General features: G+C 33.5%; 1 protein-coding gene across 5 annotated transcripts in view; it reads left to right on the top strand.

Annotated features, from left to right (window-relative positions):
• The first annotated feature begins 319 nt into the window (after positions 1-319).
• Positions 320-15,210, top strand: part of tcf20 (transcription factor 20) — a 65,174-nt gene continuing 50,283 nt past the window's right edge. For 4 of the 5 annotated variants that reach the window (XR_013195520.1, XM_077205750.1, XM_077205752.1 and 1 more), the window contains exon 1: positions 337-647. The gene's annotated coding sequence lies outside the window, so the exon portion shown is untranslated. Of the gene's footprint in view, positions 648-15,210 lie in introns of all 5 variants that reach the window. The other variant, XM_077205749.1, reaches the window with a different exon arrangement.

Genomic DNA, 15,210 nt, shown 5'->3' with positions numbered 1-15,210 from the left:
ACATACACAAGCCCCGCCCACATTTTATAATGTTCTTCCAGAAGATATACGGTTCCATTTATCAATCGGCTCGTATTTGTAAAGACTTTAGTCCGCTAGTGCAAATATAAGAATAGATGTTTGACAGACACATTAGTAATAACTGCAGCTGTTCTCATCCAAACAACCGAGATATTCACCATCATGAGTGAAAACTCTTACAAATAAAGGTGTTTCTCAGCATGGAAGAACCATTTCAGGTTCCACAGAGAACAGTGAACATTTTCTTCTCAGCGGTCAGAACATTTTAATTACCCTTCTCCACTATAAAGAGCCTTTTATGCAAAAGAAAGGTTCAAGGTAAAGTGTTTGTGTGTGAGTGTGATGATGTGATTCCTCAGATGAGCGCGTCAGACGCGTGCGTGATGTATGCGGTGCGCGCGTGAGGGGGGGGGGCGCGCGTGGACCGCTCGAGCTCCTCTCGCTGTTCCTGACGCGAGAAAGAGAAAGACAAAAGGGAAAAAAAACGTTAGCGACTCCGTGTCGGTGGAGTTCGAGGCCCGGTCGGTTCCGTGAGGCGGGTGAGATCGGCGCGGGAGCCGCGGATCGGTGCAGGGGAGCGGGGGAGCGCGGGACTCGAGCCCGGGGACATCAGACGGGCCTGTCCGGTAAAAACAGCACATTATCAGACATCTCTCTGTGTGTGTATGTGTGTTTACTGTGGCGTTGTTGTGTGTTTGCAGCATCAGGGATCCGCTAATCGTGTTCGCGATTCGCTTCAGAAACGCGTTTATATCCTGGGAACTCGAGCTTCGATGTGTGTCGAGCTCGCTCCTCTGACGCGTTCATAAATCTGCGGATTGAACGCGTTTATTCAGTGTTTGTGCGCGAATCTGAGCCATGCTAACGAGCTAATGCTAATGTGATGTGAGAAACCAGCAGAATAGAGCAGAATGGAGGAGGTTTGAGTTCTAGATGTTTCCGTCAATATCATGTCGGAGCTCATGCATTAATTCCAGATTCTGATTTAATCTACTGAACACACACATACATACACACACAGTGATAGTGTCACTGTAAACTCACCACCATCATCATCGTCATCATCTTTGTTGTTGTTATTGTTGTTATTTTCAGGAAAAATATCTCAGATAATGACTGATGTCAAATTATCAGTCCTGATACTGTAAATAGCATTAAACACACACAAATTATTACATGCACACACACACATTATTACATACATTCACAGACACACATTACACACACACTCTCATTACACACACACAGATATTACACATGCATTATTACACGCACTCTCACACATTATTACACGCACATGCATTACACTCATACACTCACACACATTATTATACACAAACACATTTTTACACACTCGTTATTATACACACAGGTTAGCGGATCACACACTCTTCACAAACACACTCTCTGGTTAAAGGACTCATAGACTCAGAAACTCACTGGTATTGTGTTGAGAGAAACACACACTCATAAACGCACTCACACACACACACACAACAGGTATTGTGTGAGAGAAACAGACACGTGTCAACATGACTAATGATGCCATTAAAGAGTCTGCCATTACAGACTAATTAAACACCGTAGATGGGTGACGTGTCTGATCCAGAGGCATGCTGGGAAACGTGCGCTTCTCCCTGGAGTGCGGTAAGGGCGGGAATCGAGCGATTCATTCGATATATGCATGATTTAGAATCTATGAAACCTATGCATATATCATATTGAAATTTAATTGAAAATCGAGAATCGAACAGCAGAGAAATTAACAGCTGCTGTTAGTCCCAATCGAGCGGGAGTTATTTAGTTTAAATGAAACACACCTCATAACTGCGCTAATTTAAGCTAGCGTTCATATTCGCGTCTCACGCCATGAGTCTCGCTTCTGCATCATTAAAATGAGTGATCAAGTCGACAGACAGATCTATGAGAGGAAGAGAGATCTCCCAAAAGGATCGTAAGCTTAAGTTGATTGGCGGTAGCTAATCGTTCTACGAGCAATTTAAGCTTCCGATGCTTTGGGGAAACACAACCCTGATCAGTGGCCGATCGCTTGAGTTAGAGAAATATAACGCATTGCATTCTCAGTGTTTATTACTTTAGCCTCAGATGCAGGACACGTTCATTCTCTTTTATAGACGGGTGTTTGTTCGCTTGCATGTCCACGTTGAACGAGCTTCTTGTATGTAAACACTGAACTACCTGAACACGGACAGATCGCTAACTCAACCAAACATTGTTTCAGGCTGTTGTCTATTTGTTCAGATATTGATATGAACTGCTGTTGTTGAGTATTGCTTCATTCATAAAGCTTCCTCCACTGAAGCCTGTGCGTCTCTAAACTGACATCACATTATTAAACATTTAGAATATTTATCCTTGAAATTTGGGAATCGATTATTATGTTTATAGTGATGGTTATAGTCATCAGTTATGGTTATAGTGATCGTTACAGTTATGGTTATAGTGATCGTTACAGTTATGGTTATAGTCATCAGTTATGTTATAGTGATCAGTTATGTTATAGTCATCGTTACAGTTATGGTTATAGTCATCGTTACAGTTATGTTATAGTCATCAGTTATGGTTATAGTCATCAGTTATGGTTATAGTCATCATTACAGTTATGGTTATAGTCATCGTTACAGTTATGTTATAGTCATCAGTTATGGTTATAGTCATCAGTTATGGTTATAGTCATCGTTACAGTTATGGTTATAGTCATCGTTACAGTTATGGTTATAGTCATCAGTTATGTTATAGTGATCGTTACAGTTATGGTTATAGTCATCAGTTATGGTTATAGTGATCGTTACAGTTATGGTTATAGTCATCAGTTATGGTTATAGTCATCGTTACAGTTATGGTTATAGTCATCAGTTATGGTTATAGTCATCGTTACAGTTATGGTTATAGTCATCAGTTATGGTTATAGTGATCGTTACAGTTATGGTTATAGTCATCAGTTATGGTTATAGTGATCGTTACAGTTATGGTTATAGTCATCAGTTATGGTTATAGTGATCGTTACAGTTATGGTTATAGTCATCAGTTATGGTTATAGTCATCGTTACAGTTATGGTTATAGTCATCAGTTATGGTTATAGTCATCGTTACAGTTATGGTTATAGTCATCAGTTATGGTTATAGTGATCGTTACAGTTATGGTTATAGTCATCAGTTATGGTTATAGTGATCGTTACAGTTATGGTTATAGTCATCGTTACAGTTATGGTTATAGTCATCAGTTATGTTATAGTGATCGTTACAGTTATGGTTATAGTCATCAGTTATGGTTATAGTCATCGTTACAGTTATGGTTATAGTCATCAGTTATGGTTATAGTCATCGTTACAGTTATGGTTATAGTCATCAGTTATGTTATAGTGATCGTTACAGTTATGGTTATAGTCATCAGTTATGGTTGTAGTGATCGTTACAGTTATGGTTATAGTCATCAGTTATGGTTATAGTCATCGTTACAGTTATGGTTATAGTCATCAGTTATGGTTATAGTGATCGTTACAGTTATGGTTATAGTCATCGTTACAGTTATGGTTATAGTCATCAGTTATGGTTATAGTGATCGTTACAGTTATGGTTATAGTCATCAGTTATGGTTATAGTGATCGTTACAGTTATGGTTATAGTGATCGTTACAGTTATGGTTATAGTCATCAGTTATGGTTATAGTGATCGTTACAGTTATGGTTATAGTCATCGTTACAGTTATGGTTATAGTCATCAGTTATGGTTATAGTGATCGTTACAGTTATGGTTATAGTCATCAGTTATGGTTATAGTCATCGTTACAGTTATGGTTATAGTCATCAGTTATGGTTATAGTGATCGTTACAGTTATGGTTATAGTCATCAGTTATGGTTATAGTGATCGTTACAGTTATGGTTATAGTCATCAGTTATGGTTATAGTGATCGTTACAGTTATGGTTATAGTCATCAGTTATGGTTATAGTGATCGTTACAGTTATGGTTATAGTCATCAGTTATGGTTATAGTCATCAGTTATGGTTATAGTGATCGTTACAGTTATGGTTATAGTCATCAGTTATGGTTATAGTGATCGTTACAGTTATGGTTATAGTCATCAGTTATGGTTATAGTGATCGTTACAGTTATGGTTATAGTCATCAGTTATGTTATAGTGATCGTTACAGTTATGGTTATAGTCATCAGTTATGGTTATAGTCATCGTTACAGTTATGGTTATAGTCATCAGTTATGGTTATAGTGATCGTTACAGTTATGGTTATAGTCATCAGTTATGGTTATAGTTACAGTTATGGTTATAGTGATCGTTACAGTTATGGTTATAGTGATCGTTACAGTTATGGTTATAGTGATCGTTACAGTTATGGTTATAATCATCAGTTATGGTTATAGTTACAGTTATGGTTATAGTGATCGTTACAGTTATGGTTATAGTCATCAGTTATGGTTATAGTGATCGTTACAGTTATGGTTATAGTCATCAGTTATGGTTATAGTTACAGTTATGGTTATAGTGATCGTTACAGTTATGGTTATAGTGATCGTTACAGTTATGGTTATAGTGATCGTTACAGTTATGGTTATAATCATCAGTTATGGTTATAGTTACAGTTATGGTTATAGTGATCGTTACAGTTATGGTTATAGTCATCAGTTATGGTTATAGTGATCGTTACAGTTATGGTTATAGTCATCAGTTATGGTTATAGTCATCGTTACAGTTATGGTTATAGTGATCGTTACAGTTACGGTTATAGTGATCATTACAGTTATGGTTATAGTGGTTATGGTTATAGTTACAGTTATGGTTATAGTGATCGTTACAGTTATGGTTATAATCATCAGTTATGGTTATAGTTACAGTTATGGTTATAGTGATCGTTACAGTTATGGTTATAGTCATCAGTTATGGTTATAGTCATCGTTACAGTTATGGTTATAGTGATCGTTACAGTTATGGTTATAGTGATCGTTACAGTTACGGTTATAGTGATCATTACAGTTATGGTTATAGTGGTTATGGTTATAGTTACAGTTATGGTTATAGTGATCGTTACAGTTATGGTTATAGTGATCATTACAGTTATGGTTATAGTGATCATTACAGTTATGGTTATAGTGGTTATGGTTATAGTTACAGTTATGGTTATAGTGATCGTTACAGTTACGGTTATAGTGATCATTACAGTTATGGTTATAGTGGTTATGGTTATAGTTACATTTATGGTTATAGTGATCGTTACAGTTATGGTTATAGTGATCGTTACAGTTATGGTTATAATCATCAGTTATGGTTATAGTTACAGTTATGGTTATAGTCATCAGTTATGGTTATAGTCATCGTTACAGTTATGGTTATAGTGATCGTTACAGTTACGGTTATAGTGATCATTACAGTTATGGTTATAGTGATCGTTACAGTTATGGTTATAGTGATCGTTACAGTTATGGTTATAATCATCAGTTATGGTTATAGTTACAGTTATGGTTATAGTGATCGTTACAGTTATGGTTATAGTTACAGTTATGGTTATAGTGATCGTTACAGTTATGGTTATAGTCATCAGTTATGGTTATAGTGATCGTTACAGTTATGGTTATAGTGATCGTCACAGTTACGGTTATAGTGATCATTACAGTTATGGTTATAGTGGTTATGGTTATAGTCATCAGTTATGGTTATAGTGATCGTTACAGTTATGGTTATAGTGATCGTTACAGTTACGGTTATAGTGATCGTTACAGTTATGGTTATAGTGGTTATAATCATCAGTTATGGTTATAGTTACAGTTATGGTTATAGTGATTGTTACAGTTATGGTTATAGTGATCGTTACAGTTATGGTTATAGTGGTTATAATCATCAGTTATGGTTATAGTTACAGTTATGGTTATAGTCATCAGTTATGGTTATAGTGATCGTTACAGTTATGGTTATAGTTACAGTTATGGTTATAGTCATCAGTTATGGTTATAGTTACAGTTATGGTTATAGTGATCGTTACAGTTACGGTTATAGTGATCGTTACAGTTATGGTTATAGTGGTTATAATCATCAGTTATGGTTATAGTTACAGTTATGGTTATAGTGATTGTTACAGTTATGGTTATAGTGATCGTTACAGTTATGGTTATAGTGGTTATAATCATCAGTTATGGTTATAGTTACAGTTATGGTTATAATCATCAGTTATGGTTATAGTGATCGTTACAGTTATGGTTATAGTTACAGTTATGGTTATAGTCATCAGTTATGGTTATAGTTACAGTTATGGTTATAGTGATCGTTACAGTTATGGTTATAATCATCAGTTATGGTTATAGTCATCATTACAGTTATGGTTATAATCATCAGTTATGGTTATAGTGATCGTTACAGTTATGGTTATAGTGATCGTTACAGTTATGGTTATAGTGATAGTTACAGTTATGGTTATAGTCATCGTTACAGTTATGGTTATAGTCATCAGTTATGTTATAGTGATCGTTACAGTTATGGTTATAGTCATCGTTACAGTTATGGTTATAGTGATCGTTACAGTTATGGTTATAGTGATCATTACAGTTATGGTTATAGTGGTTATAATCATCAGTTATGGTTATAGTTACAGTTATGGTTATAGTGATCGTTACAGTTATGGTTATAATCATCAGTTATGGTTATAGTTACAGTTATGGTTATAGTGATCGTTACAGTTATGGTTATAGTTACAGTTATGGTTATATTGATCGTTACAGTTATGGTTATAGTCATCAGTTATGGTTATAGTGATCGTTACAGTTATGGTTATAGTGATCGTTACAGTTACGGTTATAGTGATCATTACAGTTATGGTTATAGTGGTTATGGTTATAGTCATCAGTTATGGTTATAGTGATCGTTACAGTTATGGTTATAGTGATCGTTACAGTTACGGTTATAGTGATCGTTACAGTTATGGTTATAGTGGTTATAATCATCAGTTATGGTTATAGTTACAGTTATGGTTATAGTGATTGTTACAGTTATGGTTATAGTGATCGTTACAGTTATGGTTATAGTGGTTATAATCATCAGTTATGGTTATAGTTACAGTTATGGTTATAGTCATCAGTTATGGTTATAGTTACAGTTATGGTTATAATCATCAGTTATGGTTATAGTGATCGTTACAGTTATGGTTATAGTTATGGTTATAGTCATCAGTTATGGTTATAGTTACAGTTATGGTTATAGTGATCGTTACAGTTATGGTTATAATCATCAGTTATGGTTATAGTCATCATTACAGTTATGGTTATAATCATCAGTTATGGTTATAGTGATCGTTACAGTTATGGTTATAGTGATCGTTACAGTTATGGTTATAGTGATCGTTACAGTTATGGTTATAGTGATCGTTACAGTTATGGTTATAGTCATCAGTTATGGTTATAGTGATCGTTACAGTTATGGTTATAGTGATCGTTACAGTTATGGTTATAGTCATCGTTACAGTTATGGTTATAGTCATCAGTTATGTTATAGTGATCGTTACAGTTATGGTTATAGTCATCGTTACAGTTATGGTTATAGTGATCGTTACAGTTATGGTTATAGTGATCATTACAGTTATGGTTATAGTCATCAGTTATGTTATAGTCATCGTTACACAGTTATGGTTATAATCATCAGTTATGGTTATAATGATCGTTACAGTTATGGTTATAGTGATCGTTACAGTTATGGTTATAGTCATCATCAGTTATGGTTATAGTGATCGTTACAGTTATAGTTATAGTCATCAGTTATGTTATAGTCATCGTTACAGTTATGGTTATAGTCATCAGTTATGGTTATAGTGATCGTTACAGTTATGGTTATAGTCATCAGTTATGGTTATAGTCATCGTTACAGTTATGGTTATAGTCATCAGTTATGTTATAGTGATCGTTACAGTTATGGTTATAGTCATCGTTACAGTTATGGTTATAGTCATCAGTTATGTTATAGTCATCGTTACAGTTATGGTTATAGTCATCAGTTATGGTTATAGTGATCGTTACAGTTATAGTTATAGTCATCAGTTATGTTATAGTCATCGTTACAGTTATGGTTATAGTCATCAGTTATGTTATAGTTATCGTTACAGTTATGGTTATAGTCATCGTTACAGTTATGGTTATAGTCATCGTTACAGTTATGGTTATAGTCATCAGTTATGGTTATAGTGATCGTTACAGTTATGGTTATAGTCATCAGTTATGGTTATAGTGATCGTTACAGTTATGGTTATAGTCATCAGTTATGGTTATAGTGATCGTTACAGTTATGGTTATAGTGATCGTTACAGTTATGGTTATAGTCATCAGTTATGTTATAGTCATCGTTACAGTTATGGTTATAGTCATCAGTTATGTTATAGTTATCGTTACAGTTATGGTTATAGTCATCAGTTATGGTTATAGTGATCGTTACAGTTATGGTTATAGTCATCAGTTATGTTATAGTCATCGTTACAGTTATGGTTATAGTCATCAGTTATGGTTATAGTGATCGTTACAGTTATGGTTATAGTCATCAGTTATGTTATAGTCATCGTTACAGTTATGGTTATAGTCATCAGTTATGTTATCGTTACAGTTATGGTTATAGTCATCGTTACAGTTATGGTTATAGTCATCGTTACAGTTATGGTTATAGTCATCAGTTATGGTTATAGTGATCGTTACAGTTATGGTTATAGTCATCAGTTATGGTTATAGTGATCGTTACAGTTATGGTTATAGTCATCAGTTATGGTTATAGTGATCGTTACAGTTATGGTTATAGTCATCAGTTATGGTTATAGTCATCGTTACAGTTATGGTTATAGTCATCAGTTATGGTTATAGTGATCGTTACAGTTATGGTTATAGTCATCAGTTATGTTATAGTCATCGTTACAGTTATGGTTATAGTCATCAGTTATGTTATAGTGATCGTTACAGTTATGGTTATAGTGATCGTTACAGTTATGGTTATAGTCATCAGTTATGTTATAGTGATCGTTACAGTTATGGTTATAGTCATCAGTTATGGTTATAGTGATTGTTACAGTTATGGTTATAGTCATCAGTTATGGTTATAGTGATTGTTACAGTTATGGTTATAGTCATCAGTTATGTTATAGTGATCGTTACAGTTATGGTTATAGTCATCAGTTATGGTTATAGTGATTGTTACAGTTATGGTTATAGTCATCAGTTATGGTTATAGTGATCGTTACAGTTATGGTTATAGTGATCGTTACAGTTATGGTTATAGTCATCGTTACAGTTATGGTTATAGTCATCAGTTATGGTTATAGTCATCGTTACAGTTATGGTTATAGTCATCAGTTATGGTTATAGTGATTGTTACAGTTATGGTTATAGTCATCAGTTATGTTATAGTGATCGTTACAGTTATGGTTATAGTCATCAGTTATGGTTATAGTGATTGTTACAGTTATGGTTATAGTCATCAGTTATGGTTATAGTGATCGTTACAGTTATGGTTATAGTCATCAGTTATGGTTATAGTCATCAGTTATGTTATAGTGATCGTTACAGTTATGGTTATAGTCATCGTTACAGTTATGGTTATAGTCATCAGTTATGGTTATAGTCATCGTTACAGTTATGGTTATAGTGATCGTTACAGTTATGGTTATAGTCATCAGTTATGTTATAGTGATCGTTACAGTTATGGTTATAGTGATCGTTACAGTTATGGTTATAGTCATCAGTTATGTTATAGTGATCGTTACAGTTATGGTTATAGTCATCAGTTATGTTATAGTGATCGTTACAGTTATGGTTATAGTCATCAGTTATGTTATAGTGATCGTTACAGTTATGGTTATAGTCATCAGTTATGTTATAGTGATCGTTACAGTTATGGTTATAGTCATCAGTTATGTTATAGTGATCGTTACAGTTATGGTTATAGTGATCGTTACAGTTATGGTTATAGTCATCAGTTATGGTTATAGTGATCGTTACAGTTATGGTTATAGTGATCGTTACAGTTATGGTTATAGTCATCGTTACAGTTATGGTTATAGTCATCAGTTATGGTTATAGTCATCGTTACAGTTATGGTTATAGTCATCGTTACAGTTATGGTTATAGTCATCGTTACAGTTATGGTTATAGTCATCGTTACAGTTATGGTTATAGTCATCGTTACAGTTATGGTTATAGTCATCTTTACAGTTATGGTTATAGTCATCGTTACAGTTATGGTTATAGTCATCAGTTATGGTTATAGTGATCGTTACAGTTATGGTTATAGTCATCGTTACAGTTATGGTTATAGTCATCGTTACAGTTATGGTTATAGTCATCGTTACAGTTATGGTTATAGTCATCAGTTATGGTTATAGTCATCGTTACAGTTATGGTTATAGTCATCGTTACAGTTATGGTTATAGTCATCAGTTATGGTTATAGTCATCGTTACAGTTATGGTTATAGTCATCGTTACAGTTATGGTTATAGTCATCAGTTATGGTTATAGTCATCGTTACAGTTATGGTTATAGTCATCGTTACAGTTATGGTTATAGTCATCAGTTATGGTTATAGTCATCGTTACAGTTATGGTTATAGTCATCGTTACAGTTATGGTTATAGTCATCAGTTATGGTTATAGTCATCGTTACAGTTATGGTTATAGTCATCAGTTATGGTTATAGTCATCGTTACAGTTATGGTTATAGTCATCGTTACAGTTATGGTTATAGTCATCAGTTATGGTTATAGTCATCGTTACAGTTATGGTTATAGTCATCGTTACAGTTATGGTTATAGTCATCAGTTATGGTTATAGTCATCGTTACAGTTATGGTTATAGTCATCAGTTATGGTTATAGTCATCGTTACAGTTATGGTTATAGTCATCGTTACAGTTATGGTTATAGTCATCAGTTATGGTTATAGTCATCGTTACAGTTATGGTTATAGTCATCGTTACAGTTATGGTTATAGTCATCAGTTATGTTATAGTGATCGTTACAGTTATGGTTATAGTCATCAGTTATGTTATAGTGATCGTTACAGTTATGGTTATAGTCATCAGTTATGTTATAGTGATCGTTACAGTTATGGTTATAGTCATCAGTTATGTTATAGTGATCGTTACAGTTATGGTTATAGTCATCAGTTATGTTATAGTGATCGTTACAGTTATGGTTATAGTGATCGTTACAGTTATGGTTATAGTCATCAGTTATGTTATAGTGATCGTTACAGTTATGGTTATAGTCATCAGTTATGGTTATAGTGATCGTTACAGTTATGGTTATAGTGATCGTTACAGTTATGGTTATAGTCATCAGTTATGGTTATAGTCATCAGTTATGGTTATAGTCATCGTTACAGTTATGGTTATAGTCATCGTTACAGTTATGGTTATAGTCATCGTTACAGTTATGGTTATAGTCATCAGTTATGGTTATAGTCATCGTTACAGTTATGGTTATAGTCATCGTTACAGTTATGGTTATAGTCATCAGTTATGGTTATAGTCATCGTTACAGTTATGGTTATAGTCATCGTTACAGTTATGGTTATAGTCATCAGTTATGGTTATAGTCATCGTTACAGTTATGGTTATAGTCATCGTTACAGTTATGGTTATAGTCATCAGTTATGGTTATAGTCATCGTTACAGTTATGTTTATAGTCATCGTTACAGTTATGGTTATAGTCATCAGTTATGGTTATAGTCATCGTTACAGTTATGGTTATAGTCATCGTTACAGTTATGGTTATAGTCATCAGTTATGGTTATAGTCATCGTTACAGTTATGGTTATAGTCATCGTTACAGTTATGGTTATAGTCATCAGTTATGTTATAGTGATCGTTACAGTTATGGTTATAGTGATCGTTACAGTTATGGTTATAGTCATCAGTTATGTTATAGTGATCGTTACAGTTATGGTTATAGTCATCAGTTATGTTATAGTGATCGTTACAGTTATGGTTATAGTGATCGTTACAGTTATGGTTATAGTCATCAGTTATGGTTATAGTGATCGTTACAGTTATGGTTATAGTGATCGTTACAGTTATGGTTATAGTCATCGTTACAGTTATGGTTATAGTCATCAGTTATGGTTATAGTCATCGTTACAGTTATGGTTATAGTGATTGTTACAGTTATGGTTATAGTCATCGGTTATGTTATAGTCATCGTTACAGTTATGGTTATAGTCATCAGTTATGGTTATAGTGATCGTTACAGTTATGGTTATAGTCATCAGTTATGGTTATAGTGATCGTTACAGTTATAGTTATAGTCATCAGTTATGGTTATAGTCATCGTTACAGTTATGGTTATAGTCATCAGTTATGGTTATAGTGATTGTTACAGTTATGGTTATAGTCATCAGTTATGGTTATAGTCATCAGTTATGGTTATAGTGATCGTTACAGTTATGGTTATAGTCATCAGTTATGGTTATAGTGATCGTTACAGTTATGGTTATAGTGATCGTTACAGTTACGGTTATAGTGATCATTACAGTTATGGTTATAGTGGTTATGGTTATAGTCATCAGTTATGGTTATAGTGATCGTTACAGTTATGGTTATAGTGATCGTTACAGTTACGGTTATAGTGATCGTTACAGTTATGGTTATAGTGGTTATAATCATCAGTTATGGTTATAGTTACAGTTATGGTTATAGTGATTGTTACAGTTATGGTTATAGTGATCGTTACAGTTATGGTTATAGTGGTTATAATCATCAGTTATGGTTATAGTTACAGTTATGGTTATAGTCATCAGTTATGGTTATAGTTACAGTTATGGTTATAATCATCAGTTATGGTTATAGTGATCGTTACAGTTATGGTTATAGTTATGGTTATAGTCATCAGTTATGGTTATAGTTACAGTTATGGTTATAGTGATCGTTACAGTTATGGTTATAATCATCAGTTATGGTTATAGTCATCATTACAGTTATGGTTATAATCATCAGTTATGGTTATAGTGATCGTTACAGTTATGGTTATAGTGATCGTTACAGTTATGGTTATAGTGATCGTTACAGTTATGGTTATAGTCATCGTTACAGTTATGGTTATAGTGATTGTTACAGTTATGGTTATAGTCATCGGTTATGTTATAGTCATCGTTACAGTTATGGTTATAGTCATCAGTTATGGTTATAGTGATCGTTACAGTTATGGTTATAGTCATCAGTTATGGTTATAGTGATCGTTACAGTTATAGTTATAGTCATCAGTTATGGTTATAGTCATCGTTACAGTTATGGTTATAGTCATCAGTTATGGTTATAGTGATTGTTACAGTTATGGTTATAGTCATCAGTTATGGTTATAGTCATCAGTTATGGTTATAGTGATCGTTACAGTTATGGTTATAGTCATCAGTTATGGTTATAGTGATCGTTACAGTTATGGTTATAGTGATCGTTACAGTTACGGTTATAGTGATCATTACAGTTATGGTTATAGTGGTTATGGTTATAGTCATCAGTTATGGTTATAGTGATCGTTACAGTTATGGTTATAGTGATCGTTACAGTTACGGTTATAGTGATCGTTACAGTTATGGTTATAGTGGTTATAATCATCAGTTATGGTTATAGTTACAGTTATGGTTATAGTGATTGTTACAGTTATGGTTATAGTGATCGTTACAGTTATGGTTATAGTGGTTATAATCATCAGTTATGGTTATAGTTACAGTTATGGTTATAGTCATCAGTTATGGTTATAGTTACAGTTATGGTTATAATCATCAGTTATGGTTATAGTGATCGTTACAGTTATGGTTATAGTTATGGTTATAGTCATCAGTTATGGTTATAGTTACAGTTATGGTTATAGTGATCGTTACAGTTATGGTTATAATCATCAGTTATGGTTATAGTCATCATTACAGTTATGGTTATAATCATCAGTTATGGTTATAGTGATCGTTACAGTTATGGTTATAGTGATCGTTACAGTTATGGTTATAGTGATCGTTACAGTTATGGTTATAGTGATCGTTACAGTTATGGTTATAGTGATCGTTACAGTTATGGTTATAGTCATCGTTACAGTTATGGTTATAGTCATCAGTTATGTTATAGTGATCGTTACAGTTATGGTTATAGTCATCGTTACAGTTATGGTTATAGTGATCGTTACAGTTATGGTTATAGTGATCATTACAGTTATGGTTATAGTCATCAGTTATGGTTATAGTGATCGTTACAGTTATAGTTATAGTCATCAGTTATGTTATAGTCATCGTTACAGTTATGGTTATAGTCATCAGTTATGGTTATAGTGATCGTTACAGTTATGGTTATAGTGATCGTTACAGTTATGGTTATAGTCATCAGTTATGGTTATAGTGATCGTTACAGTTATAGTTATAGTCATCAGTTATGTTATAGTCATCGTTACAGTTATGGTTATAGTCATCAGTTATGGTTATAGTGATCGTTACAGTTATGGTTATAGTCATCAGTTATGGTTATAGTCATCGTTACAGTTATGGTTATAGTCATCAGTTATGTTATAGTGATCGTTACAGTTATGGTTATAGTCATCGTTACAGTTATGGTTATAGTCATCAGTTATGGTTATAGTGATCGTTACAGTTATAGTTATAGTCATCAGTTATGTTATAGTCATCGTTACAGTTATGGTTATAGTCATCAGTTATGTTATAGTTATCGTTACAGTTATGGTTATAGTCATCGTTACAGTTATGGTTATAGTCATCGTTACAGTTATGGTTATAGTCATCAGTTATGGTTATAGTGATCGTTACAGTTATGGTTATAGTCATCAGTTATGGTTATAGTGATCGTTACAGTTATGGTTATAGTCATCAGTTATGGTTATAGTGATCGTTACAGTTATGGTTATAGTCATCAGTTATGTTATAGTCATCGTTACAGTTATGGTTATAGTCATCAGTTATGTTATAGTTATCGTTACAGTTATGGTTATAGTCATCAGTTATGGTTATAGTGATCGTTACAGTTATGGTTATAGTCATCAGTTATGTTATAGTCATCGTTACAGTTATGGTTATAGTCATCAGTTATGGTTATAGTGATCGTTACAGTTATGGTTATAGTCATCAGTTATGTTATAGTCATCGTTACAGTTATGGTTATAGTCATCAGTTATGTTATCGTTACAGTTATGGTTATAGTCATCGT

Source organism: Siphateles boraxobius, unplaced genomic scaffold, assembly GCF_051911475.1.
Source record: "Siphateles boraxobius isolate OS27281-9 unplaced genomic scaffold, OSU_SipBor_1 54, whole genome shotgun sequence".
Lineage (NCBI taxonomy): Eukaryota > Metazoa > Chordata > Actinopteri > Cypriniformes > Leuciscidae > Siphateles > Siphateles boraxobius.
Note: the sequence above shows the minus strand (reverse complement) of the source record. Positions and strands in the feature narration are given on the sequence as shown.